Here is an 18,754-nt window from a genome sequence, read left to right on the forward strand (position 1 = left end):
AGCATCAGGACTTAACCATAGAACGGAGCAAGTAACTTACCCTGCTCGGATGAGCCACGAACGACCTCCGGTGACTGCACCTGCACGACCGAGTGTAAGAAACTTGAGGTGCTGCTGAGTGCAACCCACCGGGGCTATGTTCAAAGATCTTACCAGAGACAGCCACTGCAGCTCCAGCACCTGGGGAGGGGGTGCACTCAGGGACCCAAGTTGCGACGATCGTGCAGGTGTGGGTAAGTCTAATTTTGCACCAGTCAAGGCCGGTAGATCTTGCTTGCCAGATAGCACTGGAATACTTTTGACTTTTATACTGAGTCGGAGTGGGACTCCTGAGACTTGCACTAGTGGGGCTTCACCTGTATGTCGCCTATAGTGAATGGGGAATAACAAGTACCGCTAGAGCGCGGAGGGAATGGGATGGTAGGGACTGCCTAAGAAACACTACAGCCCTGACCCAGGGGACTGTGAAGTAGTTTGGGAATGTCATAGTTCCCTTTGTGGTGGTAGCTGTAAAAAAATAACCCTATTTATAAAAGTAAGTATTTGACTGGACAATAATTTATTACTACGCGTATTTTGAGTTGGGTGCGTGTGTTGAACCCCCTATATTTACATCCGCCTGAAACTCCCTGGACTGCTGAATCTATGATACAACTGAGAGTCAAATGCTTAAAGGGTACTTTGCCCACTTTCTGAGGACCCATTGTAGTCTGGGCCCCTGGACATCATTAGTAAAAGGTGTCCTCCCACACGGCTGGGCCCAGTAGCTCCTACTTCCCCCACGGCCCTTGGAATGGGATTCTAACACAGTTTTGTTCCTAACACCCTAGTTCTGGAGTCTGCAGTAAGTAGCACCGGCTTTTTTATTCTTGTAAAAATGACTTCCAATCTTTCTTCGATTTTGTGAAAATTATGTGTTTTGTATCTAATAGTGAGCAAGCACTTTCATATCAGAAAAGAGTAAAAGCAGATTGCTGTATCTTGAGTTAAAGTTATCATCTCATTATCGTGAACAGCTTTTAACTGAAAATGGTGAGTTTAAGATGGATCAAAACTCTTGCTAACAGCAATAGAACAATGATATCACCATCCCTGATTTCTTTTTCGTCTTGCTCCCTCGAGCACTCTCCTCTTCCTTTGTCTCCAGGTCCTAGCTGAGGGTTTTAGACATGTTATGACTCAGCAGGATCCTTAATAATGTACCTGCCAGGTTTCAAAGACACATGACAATCCTTTCTCAGAGCAAGGTATGGTCTGCTGTTCCTGGAAGCACATAGGGAACATTTGTCTTATCTGGGCTTAAAAAGGGGGCATAGCTATGCTGGCAAAGGGATAAACTGTGCCATCACTTTGCTCCAGGGTCCGAGGCATCATACCAACATTTTTCTTGTGCTAATCTACCCCAATTTGGCTTTCATGGAACCCTCAACCATGTATAGACATGTCCCACTGACAGAACAAGCATTGTGAGTGCCTGCTGGGGAACTATGGTTATTTTGACCTGGCAGTTGAGGCAAAATGGCGGCCAAGGGTATGATGCAGCCAAACAGAAGCTACTGAACAAGAAGAGCCTGACTCGGAGATGCCCTAGTGTGATAAGGAATCACTTTGAGCGGAGAACGCGAAATTGCCCAAAATTCTGCTTTCCGCAACTTCGCGAAATATTTTCTTGTTCGCGTTCTCAAAATGCGTGTTCGCGAGATATTTCTCCCCGAGCACGCAAACAGCAACTGTGAACAGGCAAAAAGCATCGCGAACAAGCAATTCCGCGTGTTCGCGGAATTTCTGCATGTTCGCAGAGATTTTTTACCGTTTCGCGGAGATTTGCGTAACGTGATTACGCTAATTCCGCCCACCCCTAGCCAGCAGTGGTGTTAGATGACCATTTGGGGTTTCTGATTGTCCGACTCAGACTAGTATTATGGTCCGCCCATGAGCATGCTTTCCCAGACCAGGACTTGCCAGGCATTCCTACTGGTGAGAAATAGGGCATTGGCTCGTGGGAGCACCCTTACTGGAACCGAGGCTCAGTGCTGGGGGCAGTTTCACCTTTCAACTATAATTGGATGCAGGCAGGCACCGTGGTATGGGTATGGACACCCTGTATACCACCGGACCAGAGACTAAACGTCTATCCTATCATTTTATGTGTGGAGTTCACCACCTGACTGCGGAGTGTCCACTGTGGAAAATGTATTATTTAACTTGTAGTTTGTGAATACCAAAAAAAGTAAACTAATGTAATTTTACCTTTATGAATCAGGCTCAGAGTTTGATGATTAATATAAAACACTCTATACCCCTCCCCGAGAATTGCCCACCCTGGAGATACTTATGCAAGTTTCTCGTATGTACCCCTATTCCACACCATACAGTATATCAGATTGCAGCCCTGGAAGAACCTATTACTGTTGACAGGATAATAAAAGCTATAGATTGTCTGGATAATAAAAGCTATAGCTGTCCAGCCCAAGCAAGGCACATGGGCTGGACAGCTTTCCTCTAGAATTCTTCTTTTAAGGCAAAATTAACCCTGCATCTCCTTAATATATATAAAGACACTTTCAAAAGGGGGAAGCTGTTTCAATCTACTTGTGAGACATTAATTGTTGGCCTACCTAAACAGGGGCACAGCACATTGGATGTACAGTCATACAGACCATTGCACCTGCTAAATACAGAATGTAAAATCTTGGGTAAACTGCTGGCAAATAGGGTAACAGGTTTGCTAAGAAGCCTGGTATCCACTGATCAATGTGGATTTAAAAAACACTTTTAAAACCAAAGACAATTGTTCCATGTCATGGACAGACTCCTCCTACAGATTAATCAGCAACCATTGCATCTACTGATATAAAAAAGTAATTCAAAGCTCTGTTATGGCCATACCTCTCTGCAGTGCCTACAGAGATGGGCTGGGACAGAACATCTTATTCTAGAATTGGCTTCTATACATGAGCCAAATGGCCATTGTTCATACAGTGTACACTATATCTAAATAATGGCCTATCTTGCGAGATACAAGGCAAGGTATACTTCGTACTCCTTTTTGTTTACGCTTGTGATAGAGCCTTTGCATTATGCTGCAAAGAAGAATTATGGGTGTGTCAACTTCCCATTAGATTTCACATCCCCTTCCCATATGCAGAGAGATCAAGGAGCTGCTCTACCTGAGGAAATAATCCAATTGGCTGTCTTTGGCACAATTCTGGTCTCCTGGTTAACCTGCCACCTCTTCCTCCTGAGACCATCCCCCCAACCTGAATATGTGCCACAATTAAATGGGAATACACTTTAAAATTATTGGGTATTCAAATATACCACAACTGTAATTGCTTGTTGATGGGTGCTATCAGTCTGCTAGTAGCATGAGCATGAAAGTTGATTGTGTTTGAGAACGGCCTTCTGCTCTCCCCAATAGAACATATGGTAATAGCTAAGATGATCCTTCTGTACAGGCTTTGCAGCATTGCCAGTTTTATTGCTCAATACCTTCTTTGCCAGACTGAATATTTTATTTACCCAACTTATATAGGGTGGGGAAGGAGCGAGGTGGCTCTGGGTAAACTGACAGGACCACTGGAGAAAGGAGATAGGGGGTTCCCGCAAGCTGAAGTGTATTACTTAGTGGCACAACTGCAGTGGCTCATGAAATAGTTCTCAGACAAACCTAATGAAGAAAGATGAATGTGAAATGGCCATAGAAAATATGACCCTGCACGACATAATATTGGGTAATACCCCTTTAACTAAAGATCATCTAAGGTTCTTCAAAATGGTGAGACAATGCTGGAGGCGATTTCTCAGTCACCTGAATGTCCCTGTGGCCCACGCCCCAGAGACTTTCATATGGTGTCCACCAGAAATTAAACTAATAGCAATGAATCACAAAAATCCGCCATGGACAAAGGCGGGCATACTGATGGTGAGGGACTTATATCTGTTATATTATGTTATTGAGATTTACACAGCATGTAGCTACTTGGAGAGTGTCCTGGCACTAAACAGACATAACAGCACCCACAGTGATTGGCCGATGAAGATTGTTGAAAGAGTTGTGTCTTGAATTATTTCTTGGAAAAAGGGAGTTCGAAAGTAGTGCATAGCACCAAAGGGAGTTTTTTCCATGTAATCTTCCCAAGAAAGGAGCAGTATCTGCCACCTGTTCTGAGCTGACAGCGTTTAGGAACTCTAGACAAATGTTCAGAAGAGAAACATAAAGTTCTGGAAGGGACGTAGTCATAAATCCTCTCCCTCAGATAGCCAGCACCTGAGTCATGCAAAGCTTTATGTACCAGACCATGGATTTAAACAGAATCCCTTTTATTTATGGGAGGCCAATGGTGGGCATTCAAATGTGAGGACATATGTGTTCTGAGAGGAAGATTAAGAAACATCCAGGCTGCTGAGTTCTGTACCACCTGAAGTTTGCTTTGGAGGTACTCCGGTAGACATAGGTAGAGAGCATTCCTGTAATCCAGTTTAAAAGTTATTAATGCTTGGATTACAGTTCTATTGGAACACTCTGACAAAAGGGGCAAGAATATTTTCAGCATCTGTAGCAGCCCGAAGTAGGAACCTGTCAGAGCCTGGGTTTGTGGTTGAAAGGAGAGGGCACTATCAAATGTAATACCTATGGTCTTTATTGAGCCCTGTTGAGGACCCGTGAAGGGAGAGTCCTTCAGCAAAAGGATCCCCTAGGTCTTGTAAAGATTAGCCAAAGACCATAATCTCAGTCTTATCTGCGTTACATTTTAACTAATTAATAGCCGGCCACTAAAACACCTTAAAGAGGCAGTTTTTAAGTGCATCCCCAGAAACTCTCCTCCCTTCCAACAGGAGAAGAGAAGCTGGGTGTCATCTGCATAGGAGATTACTTTAGCTCCTAGAGACTCTGCTAATACTTCTTGTGGTGTATGGTAAACATTGATCAAGGTAGGGCTTAGTGCTGAGCCCTGAGGTACACCAACAGTAAGTTTGAGCACTTTGGAAGAAAAGGGAAGCACCCAAATCTCTTGGCTTCTTTCATCCAAAAAGCAGGTGAGCCAATTCAGGGCAATATCTGTAATCCCGATTGCATGGAGGCGATTGAGGAGTTTACGATGGGGGGGGGACAGTATCGAGCACCACAGATAAGTCCAACATGATCAAGATGGACTTGCCTCCTATATTCAGGGTGCCCCTTGCATGTTTCACAACTTCTAGAAGAACTGTTTAATTGCTCAAGTGGGGTCTAAAGCCCGACTGGCTAGGGTGTAGTAGATTGTTCCCCTTCAAGAATTGAGAATTCCAATGTTGGTGAGAAAGCAGGAATAAGGGAGATAGGTCTGTATTTAGCCGGTATTTTGGGATACCCTGTAGGTTTTTAAAGTAATGATAAGATTTGTGCAACTTTCCAATGTGCGGGAACTTGCCTGAATGCAAAGGGGTGTTCAAAACTCTATTAACGGTTGGGATAATGACCTGGAATACTTTGGCGAGTATTGAGGAAGGGTACGGGTCTGATGGAGATCCTGACTTCAGACTCTTAAAATCAGTCAAGGAGTCCTTTAAAGACATAGGACTGAAATTAGCCAGGTTTGGCCTCCCCTTGATAGGCTTGGAGACCTGTACTATCTCAGGATAAATTTGTGTTGATTGAACATATACGAGTAGATTTGACTGAATGGTGGAAATGTTATTGTGAAAAAATAATTACAGCGAGACACACCATTCTGCTGAAGGTTGGCAATCTCTAGAGATGACCTCTGGAGTCAAAAAGGTCAAAGAAAACTTGTTTGGCTGGATGCACCTCCAAGTAATAGTTGTTCAGTGCTAGTTTGAAAGCAACTTTGTAATTTTATTCGATAGTCTTGCCTCCAGTACCTTTCAAGATGCTTACATTGATCTAAGGGTGGGCACACATTCATACTCACTTTTATGAATTATTGCTACCCCACCACCTGCACCCTTTTCACTGTCTTTCCTAATAGTTTCATAGCCAGATCGAATAGAAGTCGCTAAAGTTGAATAGGCCAACTCTGTAAGCCATGTTTCGGTGAGAACATTGCACACTTATGATTCCCTGAGGGACTCCTATGGCTAGGGTATGTCTCACATATAATGCAATGTTCAGGGCTGCCAGATTAATATGGCATGGAGAAAACAATAAGCCCTAAAGGTGATGTCTGCTCTAGATTGTTGTTTGTCCTCTAATTTTACTCTAATACGGGTCAACTTGGCCTTATCCTACAGGGGTCCTTTATATATGCATTAAAGCTGGATGGGAAGGTAAGTTTGGACATGCCGTTAGTGAAAAAGAGTGGTGAGATATTCTGTGATACACAAAAATGGTCACAAGAAACTTTTAATATTAATTGACTTAGATTAACTACTTGCATCAAAGTTACTTGACACCTAAAAAGATAGCGAATATCTATCATATGACTGCTGACTATTGCCCACAATGTCTTGACCAAAGGCACATTTTATTCATATGGTGTGGGAATGCTGGTTTATCGTACAATTCTGGAACATTCTGGTTTTGCTTGTGACAGACTTAACGAGCAGGAAGTTAGAGCAGAATATTTTGTCCTCCATGTTTGGCAGGATGCACACATCCACAGCTATCAGACTTGCATGCAAGTGTATTGATTTAGCCCTAATACTTGCTAAGATAAATTAACGGAAGGGAGCAAAGATAGCTGGATACTGCAGCAGAGGATATAGGATGGGGGAGCATGTGCCACGAAATGGGGCATCATATTATTGAAGATGGAAAATAACTGATGACAGCCCCTCGTGAAGAATATTGGGTTTCTTGTACAGTTTTCGAGTGCAGTACACTCGGAGACATAAACATGCAATGTGTGCGAGTTGCAGTTGAACAATAGGGTTTCAACTCCATGTTGGAATGCTACTCTTGGCTTAATTGACACTCTGGGTTCCCATGTTCCACAAGAGGTATTAAATACACGGTTGTTTACATGTATGTAATGATGAGGGAAAGTTCCAAAACTTTAGTACAAGTCTATTGATGACTGTAAATTGACAATGCCCGATGTCTAGGAGTCTAAGTTGGGATTATTATGTGTTTGTTTTTTCATGTCATATCTCTTGCCACGTTGCTTTGATTGTAACTTTAACCCTAAAGGGTTCCTTTATATATGTAAGCCATATAGCTGCCAAGTTTTAGGATTCCATAAGTACAACATTCCTGTGTTTTCAGTGTGTTTATTTGTGACATTTGATTGCCATATGATCGAGACTTTGAGGGACATTTTATGGTGCTTGTAGTTAGGCAGTTTTGTCCATTGTGCCTCGCACTACACTGTGCACACACTGAATACAGGCACCGCTCAGCTAAACTGTGTAGATATGCCTATGATGGGTCAACATTTATTGACTGCCGTGTGGGGTGTACCAACTCCTGCGCATAAAGTTTAATTCACACGGTTGTTTTAAAACATATTCATTGATACAAATAAGGTATGTAACTTAAAGCGGTGATGCCGTCCTAAACTAACATTTAATGTAAGCAACTGAAACGGCTTTAGTCTAATAAGGCTGATAGGCAAATAATTGGAACGCCAAGTACATTAGGGTAAAAGCCAGAACTGGCAGAATGTGTAAGTCGCACAAGGGAAGGCCTCTTGGAAACTACTGCCTCCCTGCAACAACAAACCCTGTAAGATAAAATCAGTGATTCTCAGTGAATTACATTTCTCCCCCACTATTTATAGTAGACCTGCAAACATCAATGTAGTGGATTTATTCTGCCATCTATACACAAGAAGCACTACAGAAAGCATGTGTTAAGCAATCCCATCTACTTGGCCCCAATAATCCTACCGGCAGGTGCAATGTAGTTCTGGAACTCTCTCATGTGAGGTCAAGTAAGAACCCTTCTTCTCAGGGGTTTATGCAAGCTTGCCCATGTATCAGAAGCGCACTTACAACTGCTTTGACCAATGGAGCGGGAAAGGCCTCCTTTATTGTCACAACTCCGCTTTACCATCCGGCATTGGAATGTACGAGCAAGTGTTGTGCTGTGGTTAGGGGCAGGTCAACCTAACGGTCACTCTGGCACTGCTTTTTAGTCTGTCTGATCCATCAGTCCACTTCAAGCTCTGACGCTCTAGCCAAAGGTTCTGTATCCCTGTACTCAAGCTAGACTCCTGCAAAGTCCTTGGGGATGGATGTATCTCACAACACACTGTGTGTGTGTATCTTTGGCACAAATCAGTGGCAAAAGGAGGCAGGCTGGTCAGCATGGGCAGGCCATGTAATAGTACAGTCCAATCAGGTCTCAACCTGTTGCATCATAACTTACAAGACCTTCAATTGGCTGGCTGCTCCAAGGAGAGTGTTACCGTCTGACAGCTAAATAAAAAGAGCAGAGTGATCCAGCTGGTTACCAACCTCAGGTACTCAAACACCATATACTCACCTGGGCCATTAAACACACATTCACATAGGCTAGTAAATACCGCTGGGGGCCAATTTCTATATAAATGTCTTTTTATGAGATTGGTTAAATGTCAAATTTTAACTAATCTTTAACTGATCAAAAAGTTCTTTCCTCTGGTCAATGGACCTATTAGTTGGAACTAGTTGATGATGAAATTACATAGAATTATATTTCTTATCAAATTTGAAATAACCACAGACTCAGGAAAAGTTTAAATGTTTCATCAAGTTAAATTTATGTGAGCCAATACCAAAATACAGTACGTACTCCGTTTCTCCAAGGAAGAAAAATCAATTATTTCAATAATCTGTCACCTATTTTAGAACAAAGTTTCAAAACGACAGTTCTTAGAAAATAGAGGATAGAGAGAGCAGTACATTGACATACTACACAGAAGTATATTTACCTAGCATGGTGTGGAAACCAACCCCTTGACCAAGGAGTTGGAAGGGTCACCTGGGAAAGAACAGGTGACAAAGACTTCAGGACAGGTTTCAGGACAGGATTCAGAACAAGGTAAATGACCTCTTCTAGATACGACGCCTGCGTTGCACCCCTCTCTGACACTATCTTCCTCCTTGATTCTTCCACGATCTTCTTCTAATTAATTGGCTTAAATTCTAAGTCTGCAAATTGATTCTTCTTCTGCATTCATTCAGCTCTCGAACAACATCCCGGTCTCTCAGCATCTCAGCATCACTTCACGTATTCTAACTAACTAAACTAACTCAATTATACATTTTATTGCTCATGTACCACCCATAAATGTTTCAACTTTATGAAACCCCTAATTCTGATTGGACAGGCAAGGGGGGGATGATCATCACACCATGCTAAGTTTAATAATTTTCTTTGGTTCTTTGTTTAATGTTCCTGCCCCTTAATTCTTATTCCCAAGCTTTATTTCCCACCCGCATTTCACATCTTTATCAATAAAAATATATACATATAACAGTTGTCTGTTCCACAAGCAGGATGTCCAGCATGTTCCCAGGACATTAACAATGATGGCCTTGGAGGGGTTTGAAAATCGACATCATGGCTTCCCGGCTTGTTATTACTGCGCCTGCGTAAAAATCACATGGAGTACATTCTTCAGTCCCACTCGGAGGCGCAAATACGAACCAATAGAGAAGTCAAAAAGAAACATAATCATTTCAAAATAAATTGATTTCACTCTATACCACCTATCTCTAATCCCATTTACTCATAAAAGCTCTCCCCGCATTAGCACTTAGTAAATATCTTGGTTTAGTTTCAGCAAAGCAGATGCTTAGCATGTGAGCTTGCAAGCAGCCATTTTAAATGCATTAGCGCAGGTGCAGAAATTTCCCTCCAAGCGAAAGAACGTCATTCTGCGTAGATACAGTTGACGCATGTACAGTACAGTTTCCCGCGTTAGCAGCCATTTTAGGTTTCACTCGGGTTACTTGTTAGAAAAACACGTAAGCAAGCTTCATCTTGCTAGAAATGTAATTTAGTGCATATTAATTTACACAATACCTTATTAATACAGCATTACGAGTTATATGAGAGGATTGCAACCAAGCAAGTTTCTTTTACATGAGTCCTTGCTCCATCAATCCCTAACTATTTGTTAATTTCTTCCATACACTATCAACTTCCAGTGGTTTCAAATCTTCTTCCAGTTTCGAAATATTTTTAATGTATCCCCCAATTTCTACACTTTTATCTGGAATATAAGTTCAACAATGTTGCGCCCTCAGCATTTTACAGACTTTGCCCTCTTTTGCCAATAATATATCAAGAGCAAGTCAATTTTGTAAAACCATTGATCTAATTGCTACCATTTCAATATTGATCATTAAGAATCCTCCAGCAGTATCAGTCGATAGACGACCAACTACTGTTGATAATTGACAAATTGTTCTTGAATTCAAAATTACTCCCACTCAAGGTATCAATGCACTAAATATATCACCTACTATTTCTGAAAAACGTGCTCTTTTCCTACGGGTTAGTTTGTTTGTGTTTTCATTGCTTCCAGTGATTCTTTTCACATGATAGACTTTAGGGAATACTATTCCAAAATAACAAACTCCCATACCAATGTGCAGGCAGCCTAAAATAAGCTTTATTACCACACACATAGTAAGCTCCAAGAAATACTGGATCTGTTTCCCCTTTTAGTCCCCATCCTCCGATAACCAAAAAGTTATGTTCACATTCACTGGAACCAATAAATACATTGTTATAGTCAGTCTTTAATCTATGGAGGCAGATCTTCCATTTCTTTTCAAAATCTAGAGACATTGCAGCATGAGTCTTGCCAGCTGTATATATTTCTTCTTTCTCAGCCCACTGAGGAATCTGAGGTTTCTTTTCAGAAGCCTTTCTTTGGAAGTCCTGTCTCCTTTCCTCTACTAAATTCAAAAATATCTTATCTTCTTCGTGTAATGAACATGTTAGATTGTTTTTGTGTGCTTCTGCTATATCTATTGTCTTCATAGTTAAGAAATATTCTCCCATAACCTGTGCATCTTTAGTACTAAGAACTTGATTCATACTCTTGCGAATAGGAACCTCCGAAAATATCACATCTACGTTTGAATAATAATACTGTAATTTTCCTGTTCTATAAAATAAACTAGTTAATATACTACATGAAATACCATATGTTAATGGTAAATGGTGATACGTGACACCTTCTGCTACTGATGCTGGTAATTTCATACATACATAACAATCACTAATCTCCATGGTGTCTACGTACTGAACTAATAGCTTTGGCAATACATTTAAAGCAGTGTCCTTATTTGTCACAGTATGAATCTATCTCATCTTGTGCTTCTGAATCTACTCTACTTCCTTTTATACTAGCCACTCTTTCATTAGTATCTGTGTTATTTTTCTTTTCTGTCACCATCAAATAAGGGATCACTATAGTTAAAACTAACCAGAAAATAAGTACTAAAAATATACTACATATACATATTCTACAACATTTCTTTATACAATTTTGTTTTGGTCTTCCAGCAACCCTATCACAAGCCATTTTAATTTTAAGAAGATTTCTCTTCTCTTTGCTTTACTTTGTGACATTTTATTTTATTTTGATCGTCAAGGGGGTTTCACCTCTCTTTCATCAATCTGTTAAACACTTATTGCTTCTTCACTTTCTTCGTTCAAATCTAGATTCTCAAATTCTTCAAGAATCACAAAGGTCCGTTCCGGACGGTTGAACTTGTTGTTCAAAATTCGTAGTCTTTGGCTCCTTCGCCTGGGTTTTCCAGTCAATTCCCCAGCCTGACTAGTGACTTCATTTACTTGCTCGGGTTCTTCGCTTATTGTTTTTAAATAATACTTTAGTCTTTTAACACCATATAGCCAATTATCACCTTTTCTGACCTTTTTGGCTTGTACCTCACCTTCACTTTCCTTGTCTCTTTCAAGTATTCTCTTATTTTCGTTATGTTGTGGTACAATTTGATTATCTTCGTCTTCAGAGTCCCTCTCTATCTGTTCCTGTTTAGGGCTTATTGTTGTGGTTTCATCTGCCTGAACGTGTTCTTCTTACTCTATCTGATCCTGTTCAGGTCTTTTTTCAACTTGTTCTTCTTTTTGCCAAACTTGTTCTTCTTTTCCTAACTGGTCCTGCTCAGGTCTTACTGCACTTTGCTCTACTGCAGCCTGAACATGTTCTTCTAGGCCTATCTGTCCCTTCTCAGATCCGTGAATGTGTTGATTCACCTCTCTCTGAGTATATTTTTCTCTCCTTGTCTGATCCTGCTCAGGGTCTCCAACACCCTTTCTTGAGCTTGTTCTTCTACACCTGTCTGATCCTCGCTAGTTCCTTGCCTTTCTAATCTGGTTCTGCTTCTCGTTTTAATAATCACCTCAGGTATTTCAACCACTGGTATCCAGTCCTCCTGACTTGTGCTCGGTTGTTCTTGATCAGCTACTTCAGAGCCTGTTATTCTAGATTCTTCAGCTGTACAACCTTCAGCACCCACAACTGCTTGTGTCAGTTGTGGTTCCCTTTCCTCAGGAGCTGGTACTCTTTTGGTATGACTGGCATGGATCCAGCTAGGTGAACCTGCACATTTTACTGCTGTTATTGTAACCAGTATGACCTGTCATGGCTTATCCCACCTGGGTGCTAGGCACGACTCTCGGGTGTGATTCTTCACGACCACCCAGTCTCCGGGATCATGTGCTTAATCCGGCTGCCTGGCAACTGCGTCTTCTCCAACCTGGTGAGAGACAGAATGCACTAGGTCAGCCAATCCTTTACAATAATCTAGTACCAGATCATCAGTTATACTCAACAGTTTGTGTCCTGGTATAAATGCTAGTCTCATTGCTCTTCCCATGAGAATTTCATGTGGACTCAATCCTGCATTTCTCTCAGGAATGTTTCTGAGTCCCATCAGAACAAGAGGTAATGCATCTAGCCAACACAGTGATGTGGATGCACACACCTTTGCCAGTCTTGATTTGATTGCGCCATTCATTTGTTCTACCACCCCAAAAGCCTCTGGGCGATATGCACAGTGCAGTTTTTGTTCAATTCTAAATGCTTCACAGATTAACCAAATTATTTCATTATTAAAGTGAGATCCTCTATCTGATTCCACAGTTACTGGAAAACCAAACCGCGCAATTAGCTCCTTCAACAACAGTCTGGCAACTGTTATGCTGTCATTTCCGGTAGTAGGGTATGTCTCCACCCACTGTGAGAATAAACAAACTGTGACAAGGACGTATTTCAATCCTCTGCATGGTGGTAGTTGGATACAATCTATTTGCAACCTCACAAATGGTCCTTCTGCCTTCCCAATTCTTCCCCAACTGACCACTGTATTCCTGCCTGGGTTTATTTGTTGACAAGTTAAACATCTCTGGCAAAGACTCTCTGCGACAGCCCTAAATCTCGGATTATACCAATCCTGTCTAAAGAGCCTTGTCATGGGGTCCTTGCCTATGTGTGTGTCTCCATGATACATTCGGGCCATTTGAGAGAGTAAACAATTTGGCATTACTGGTCTGCCATCTTGGTAAGTCCATACGTCATCCTCTGCTCTCTTTTGACACCCTGTTTTTATCCATTCTTCCTTTTCACTCACTTCCACCTCATCCTGTAATTGTCTCACTTCGTCCTATGTTTCTAGTGCTGAGAGTAGCATAAGTTGGCATCGGATTCCACTTGTTTCAATTTTCCTGTTTAGTGCCATTTGATTTCTGGCACTATATTGGTCAACCTGGTCAGCGTATCGATTACCAGCTACAACACAGTCATTTCCTGACTGATGTGCAGCACTCTTGACCACTGCCACTTCTTTTGGCAATTGTATTGCTTCCAACAGTTCTTTCACAAATTCTCAGTTTTTAATAGGGGATCCTGAAGAAGTCATGAAATCCCTCTGCATCCAGAGCTCCCCAAAATCATGCACAACCTCGTAACCATACTGGCTATCAGTGTAAATAGTTACTTTCCAATTCTTCCCAATCTTGTGGGCTTTAATTAAAGCTATCAATTCTGCTACTTGTGCAGACTTGACTCCTGGTAAGTAGGATGCTTCGACTATTCCAGCCAATGTGCACACAGCATAAGCAGCACTTAATCTTCCTTCCTCATGTCTCATACACGAACCATCTACAAATAGCTCATGTTCTGATTCTTTTAGGGGTTCTTCCTGTATGTCTGGATGGGGCTCGGTACATAACTCAGTGACATCCAGACAGTCATGCTCAACTTCATCTCTTACTTCTTCCCCACGTACATCTGGTAATAAAGTAGCAGGGTTTAGTATAGTACACCTGACCACTGTCACTTTTTCCGCTCCTAAAATTATTCTTTCGTACTTGGTCATTTGACTAGGGGTAAGATACTGTGTTTGTGTTCTAGTGAAAAGAATTTCCACTGAATGTGGGATGAATACTTTTACAGGATGTCCCATCACAATGGACTCACTTTGTTCAAGACTCATACAAGTAGCTGCTACTGCTTTTAAACAGCCAGGTAATGCTGCCGCTGCAGGGTCCCAAGTAGCAGAAAAGTATGCTACTGGACGTCTCATCAAACCATGTCTCTGGGTTAGCACTGAAAGGGCACAATTTTCTCTTTCACAACAGAAAAGTGCAAAATCTTTTGTATAGTCTGGCATACCTAGAGCTGGAGCTTCACACAAACAATTTCGCAATTTCACAAAAGCTTCCATGCTTTCATCATCCCAAACTACTGGGTCCTTTGCCCGTGTCCGTATCATCTGTATTAGTGGTTTAGCTAACAAGGAAAAACCTTCAATCCACTGCCTACAATACCCCACTACACCAAGAAACATTCTGATTTCTCTCTGGGTTTGTGGTAACTGCATTTGTTTTATTATTTTTATTCTTTCTGGAGTCACTTTTCTCACTTCTCTTTCTATTTGGTGTCCCAAATATTTGACTCCAGTTCGACAAAATTGTAATTTTTCTGGAGACACTTTGTGTTCTCCATCAGTCAAATGAGTTAACAAGGCAATTGAATCAGTAACACAATCATCTTGCAACTTTGATGCAATAAGCAAGTCGTCGATATATTGGACCAAAACTGAATTTCTGGGCATCACAAATGTTTCTAGACACTTTTTCAAGATTTGATTGAAAATTGAAGGACTTTCTGTATACCCTTGAGGAACACGATTCCATGCTAAAATAAGGTCCTCAAACTTAAAAGAAAAGAGATACTGGCTGTCTGGGTGTAAAGGAATAGAGAAAAATGCTTGGCATAAATCAATTACAGTAAACCATCCTGCATTCCATGGCATTTGATACAAAATCACTGCTGGGTTTGCACAATTGGGCAACAAGGCACAACAATCTTATTAATCTTTCTTAAAACTGGCCTTATCCGGTATTTTCCGCTAGGCTTTTTAATACCAATTATAGGTGAATTGCAAGGACTGCTCATTATTTCCGTTTAATCATTCAGTCAATTTCTGCTGCAACACCTGCTTTAACTTCACGGCTCATTTTGTATTGCCTAGTATTTGGGTAGACTGCACCTTTTACAATCACCTTCCCTGGGTCTACATTTGTCATTAACCCTACTTCTTTTCCAGTGAAATCCCTTACCTCTGGATTCACAGTCGTTTTTAATTCATCTGGTAAATCCTCTTTTGTCATCATTGAATATATCTCGTCTACTTCTGTGCCTTGTTTTGCCAACATTATTTTATAAACACCGTCTTCGTCAGGGGTCTGAGTCGCAACACCATCCAGTGTGCAATAAATTGTGCAATTCATTTTGCACAACAAGTCTCTTCCTAGCAAGTTTACAGGATTAGAGTCGCACACCACAAATTTGTGCATTTCTCTGAAATTGGCAATGCGCACCTTTATGGGTTCTGTTATTGGGGTTCTAATCTGTTTGTTTGAAACGCCTACTACTTGGATGGCTTCTCCCGAGAGGTGTAGGTCTGGGATGTCTGCTGTTCTCACAGTAGAATGGGTAGCACCAGTGTCCAACAAAAAGGTAATATATTTTCCTTATATCTTCCTATCAATATATGGACCTGACTGATCTACCGGTAAGGATGCGCCAAGTACGCACTCCTCTTCCTTCCCCCTCAGGTGCCGTCATTGATTGTCCCTGTAAAGGTGACTTTTCTGCAAAAGAAATTGTGAAGTTACAGAATTTTCTTACCACTTTCTCCTGGAAATCCGGTGTCCGCACTGTACTTTGCTCTGTTCACAAAATGTTGGCATAGGGGCAGGTGGCAACTGACTAACAACCTGCTGTGGTTGACTCATTATGACCTCATTCTGAGTCTGTGGATTTAAATTTTGATTTGGGCCATTATTATTTTGAATATTTTTACACTCGTTTTTCCAATGTCCCAATTTCCCGCACCATGACAAGGAAATTTCTTCTTTGCTTCCTCTCTACTCATTCGTCCTTTTGGTTTTCCCCCATTATTATCATTCTGACCCTGACCTTTCCCTTGATCATCATTCTGACTATTTAATTTAAGCTCTTGATGTTCTGCCAATTTCACTTGTGCCCCATTACTTTTTCCTCCAGCTTTTTACTTCTATTTTCAATATCGTCTCCGCAATACTTGGCATATTTTAGAATCTCATCAATAGGATTTCCCTGCCAGCACAACATATGCTGCTGAATCATTTGGGAAATTTCTGGTCTTAAACCAGACACAAACCGATACACAAAATGACCCATATTTTAATCTCCGATGTTCTCAAATCCACTATACTGCTTGAATACCTGTTATAGGCATTCATAATAAGCATGTACAGACTCATTTATTTCTTGTGGTGTTCTATCTATCTTTACCGAATCTTTTTCTTTTGGTGGAATTTTCCCTTTCAAGAAAGTGATCACCTGGTGATATTTCTTTATTACCTCCTCTGAAGGGGCTCCCGTTTTTTCATCTCTTGGGTACTCATCACTAGGCCAATCAACTGGGATTTTACATTCTGTCCATAAATCAGCAGGCACCACAATGTCAAATAGACCATCCAAATCTCTCCACAAAACCTTAGAAACCTTCACAAACCTTTCAACCTGCCTGTACCATTCAACTGTTTTTTCTCTTAACTTTGGAAAATCATTAGTTTTTGACAAAATATCTTGTCGAGTCCATGGAACATGTACATAATCTCCCTCCTGGAACTTCTCTCATTGGGCATAATTGCTCTGCTTTTCCTGACTCTATCAACAAGAATTCAGATGTTGTTCGACTTGCCTATACTTCCTCCTTCTTCCTCATCCAAATAGCTTTCGATTTGTCTAAGTCTCCCCACTTTTGTAAAATTGTCATTAATTCCTTAATCTGCAATTTTCTTCCAGACACATTCATATTCGCCAAATCTTTATCAGTTAATTCTGCTCTATATGGATTCTGTAATACTTTAGATCTCCCTATTTCAATTCCCATTTCAGAGGCAAGATCGGTCAATTTTTCATGAAATATCCCCGCTTTTCTAGTGATGCTTCTGCAAATGAACAGTAACTCTTCTTCACTGCAAGTATTTAGCCTATCTAGTCCCATGTTTCCTGCTATCATTTCTTCCAATTCCACTTTCAATTTGTAAATATCTAAAATCTTTGGTTGTTGGTTTGGTTTGTCTATTCCCTGTGCCCATCTCTCTAACTCTTCTGGGGATACAATTGTGGCACTTTTAGTTGCTGTAGATGTTTCTAATTGTATTCCTTTTGAACAGCTAGGTGTAACTCTACTCAGAGTTTCATTTATCTGTCCTCTTATCAGCAAATCCAATAATTAAATCACCGAATCGCATTCACTGGCTTGATCCTCAATTATTATATTTTCTTTTCAAGGTTCGATTATGGGATTTGTCATAATCGGTGGTTTGTGACAATTCGCCCTATCCCCATACAATGGAACAACAGGTCTCATAGTCACTGGTATAGTCAAGGCTTCAGTGTGTGTATTCAATTGGGTTATTTTCTGTATCAATTCTTCTCTATTTTTATTTATTGCTCCTCTTTCCTTTTCTTGGAGTACCCTTCCATTCATTGAATCATGTATAACCTGTGGAAACAAAGGTGTTCCCAAGGCGGGGGCACTTGGAGTAGTTATACTAGGTCCTTCCTGATATGGTGGAGGATGTTTCGTTAGGATGTCCTCCATAAACTCATCTTCTGACTCCCCACAACCTGTCATTGTTAAATGCTTAGTTTTCCCTGTTCACTTACCCCCGACTGTTCCTCAGCCATTATTACAGGATACAGTCCTTCCATAATCATTGCTTGTCTCCATTGTTTCTTCTGACTTTCTCGTGATTCACACATCTGTTTGGGGAAATATCCTCTATAACTTCTACTACTTCTGGATCTGTCACGCTCAAATGACTCAGCTTCCCATTCTTCCAATGCCTGATACTGTGTTAACCTGGTTCTGGGCTCTAATTCATTCATCCGCATTCTCAAATTATGAAGGATTCTCCTATTAAATGTACCATTTTTGGGGCAAGCTAACATTCCATCCCTTTTGGTGTATTCTATGCAATTTCCTAACCACACACAGGCATGATAGCCTGTCTATATCATCATAAATGAGGCAGGTGTTTTCGGTGGTGGGATAAGAATCCCCTCTCTAGTCTTAATGGGTTTATCTTTCTTGAAGTAATTTTTAATTTTCTGCATAAACAACATTTTTCTCTTTTCTCCGTACATTTTAGGTGACGATCTTTTTACATATTCATCTCTTGCAAATTCTAAATACCTTCTGTCTAGACGATTTCCTATTAATGTCGGATCGTATTTCCACATAAAAACTCCCCTGTCCAACACTATTACGGCTTCTATTTTTTGAC

The sequence above is a fragment of the Triturus cristatus genome, chromosome 2_2 (genome assembly GCF_964204655.1).
Source record: "Triturus cristatus chromosome 2_2, aTriCri1.1, whole genome shotgun sequence".
Taxonomy (NCBI): domain Eukaryota; kingdom Metazoa; phylum Chordata; class Amphibia; order Caudata; family Salamandridae; genus Triturus; species Triturus cristatus.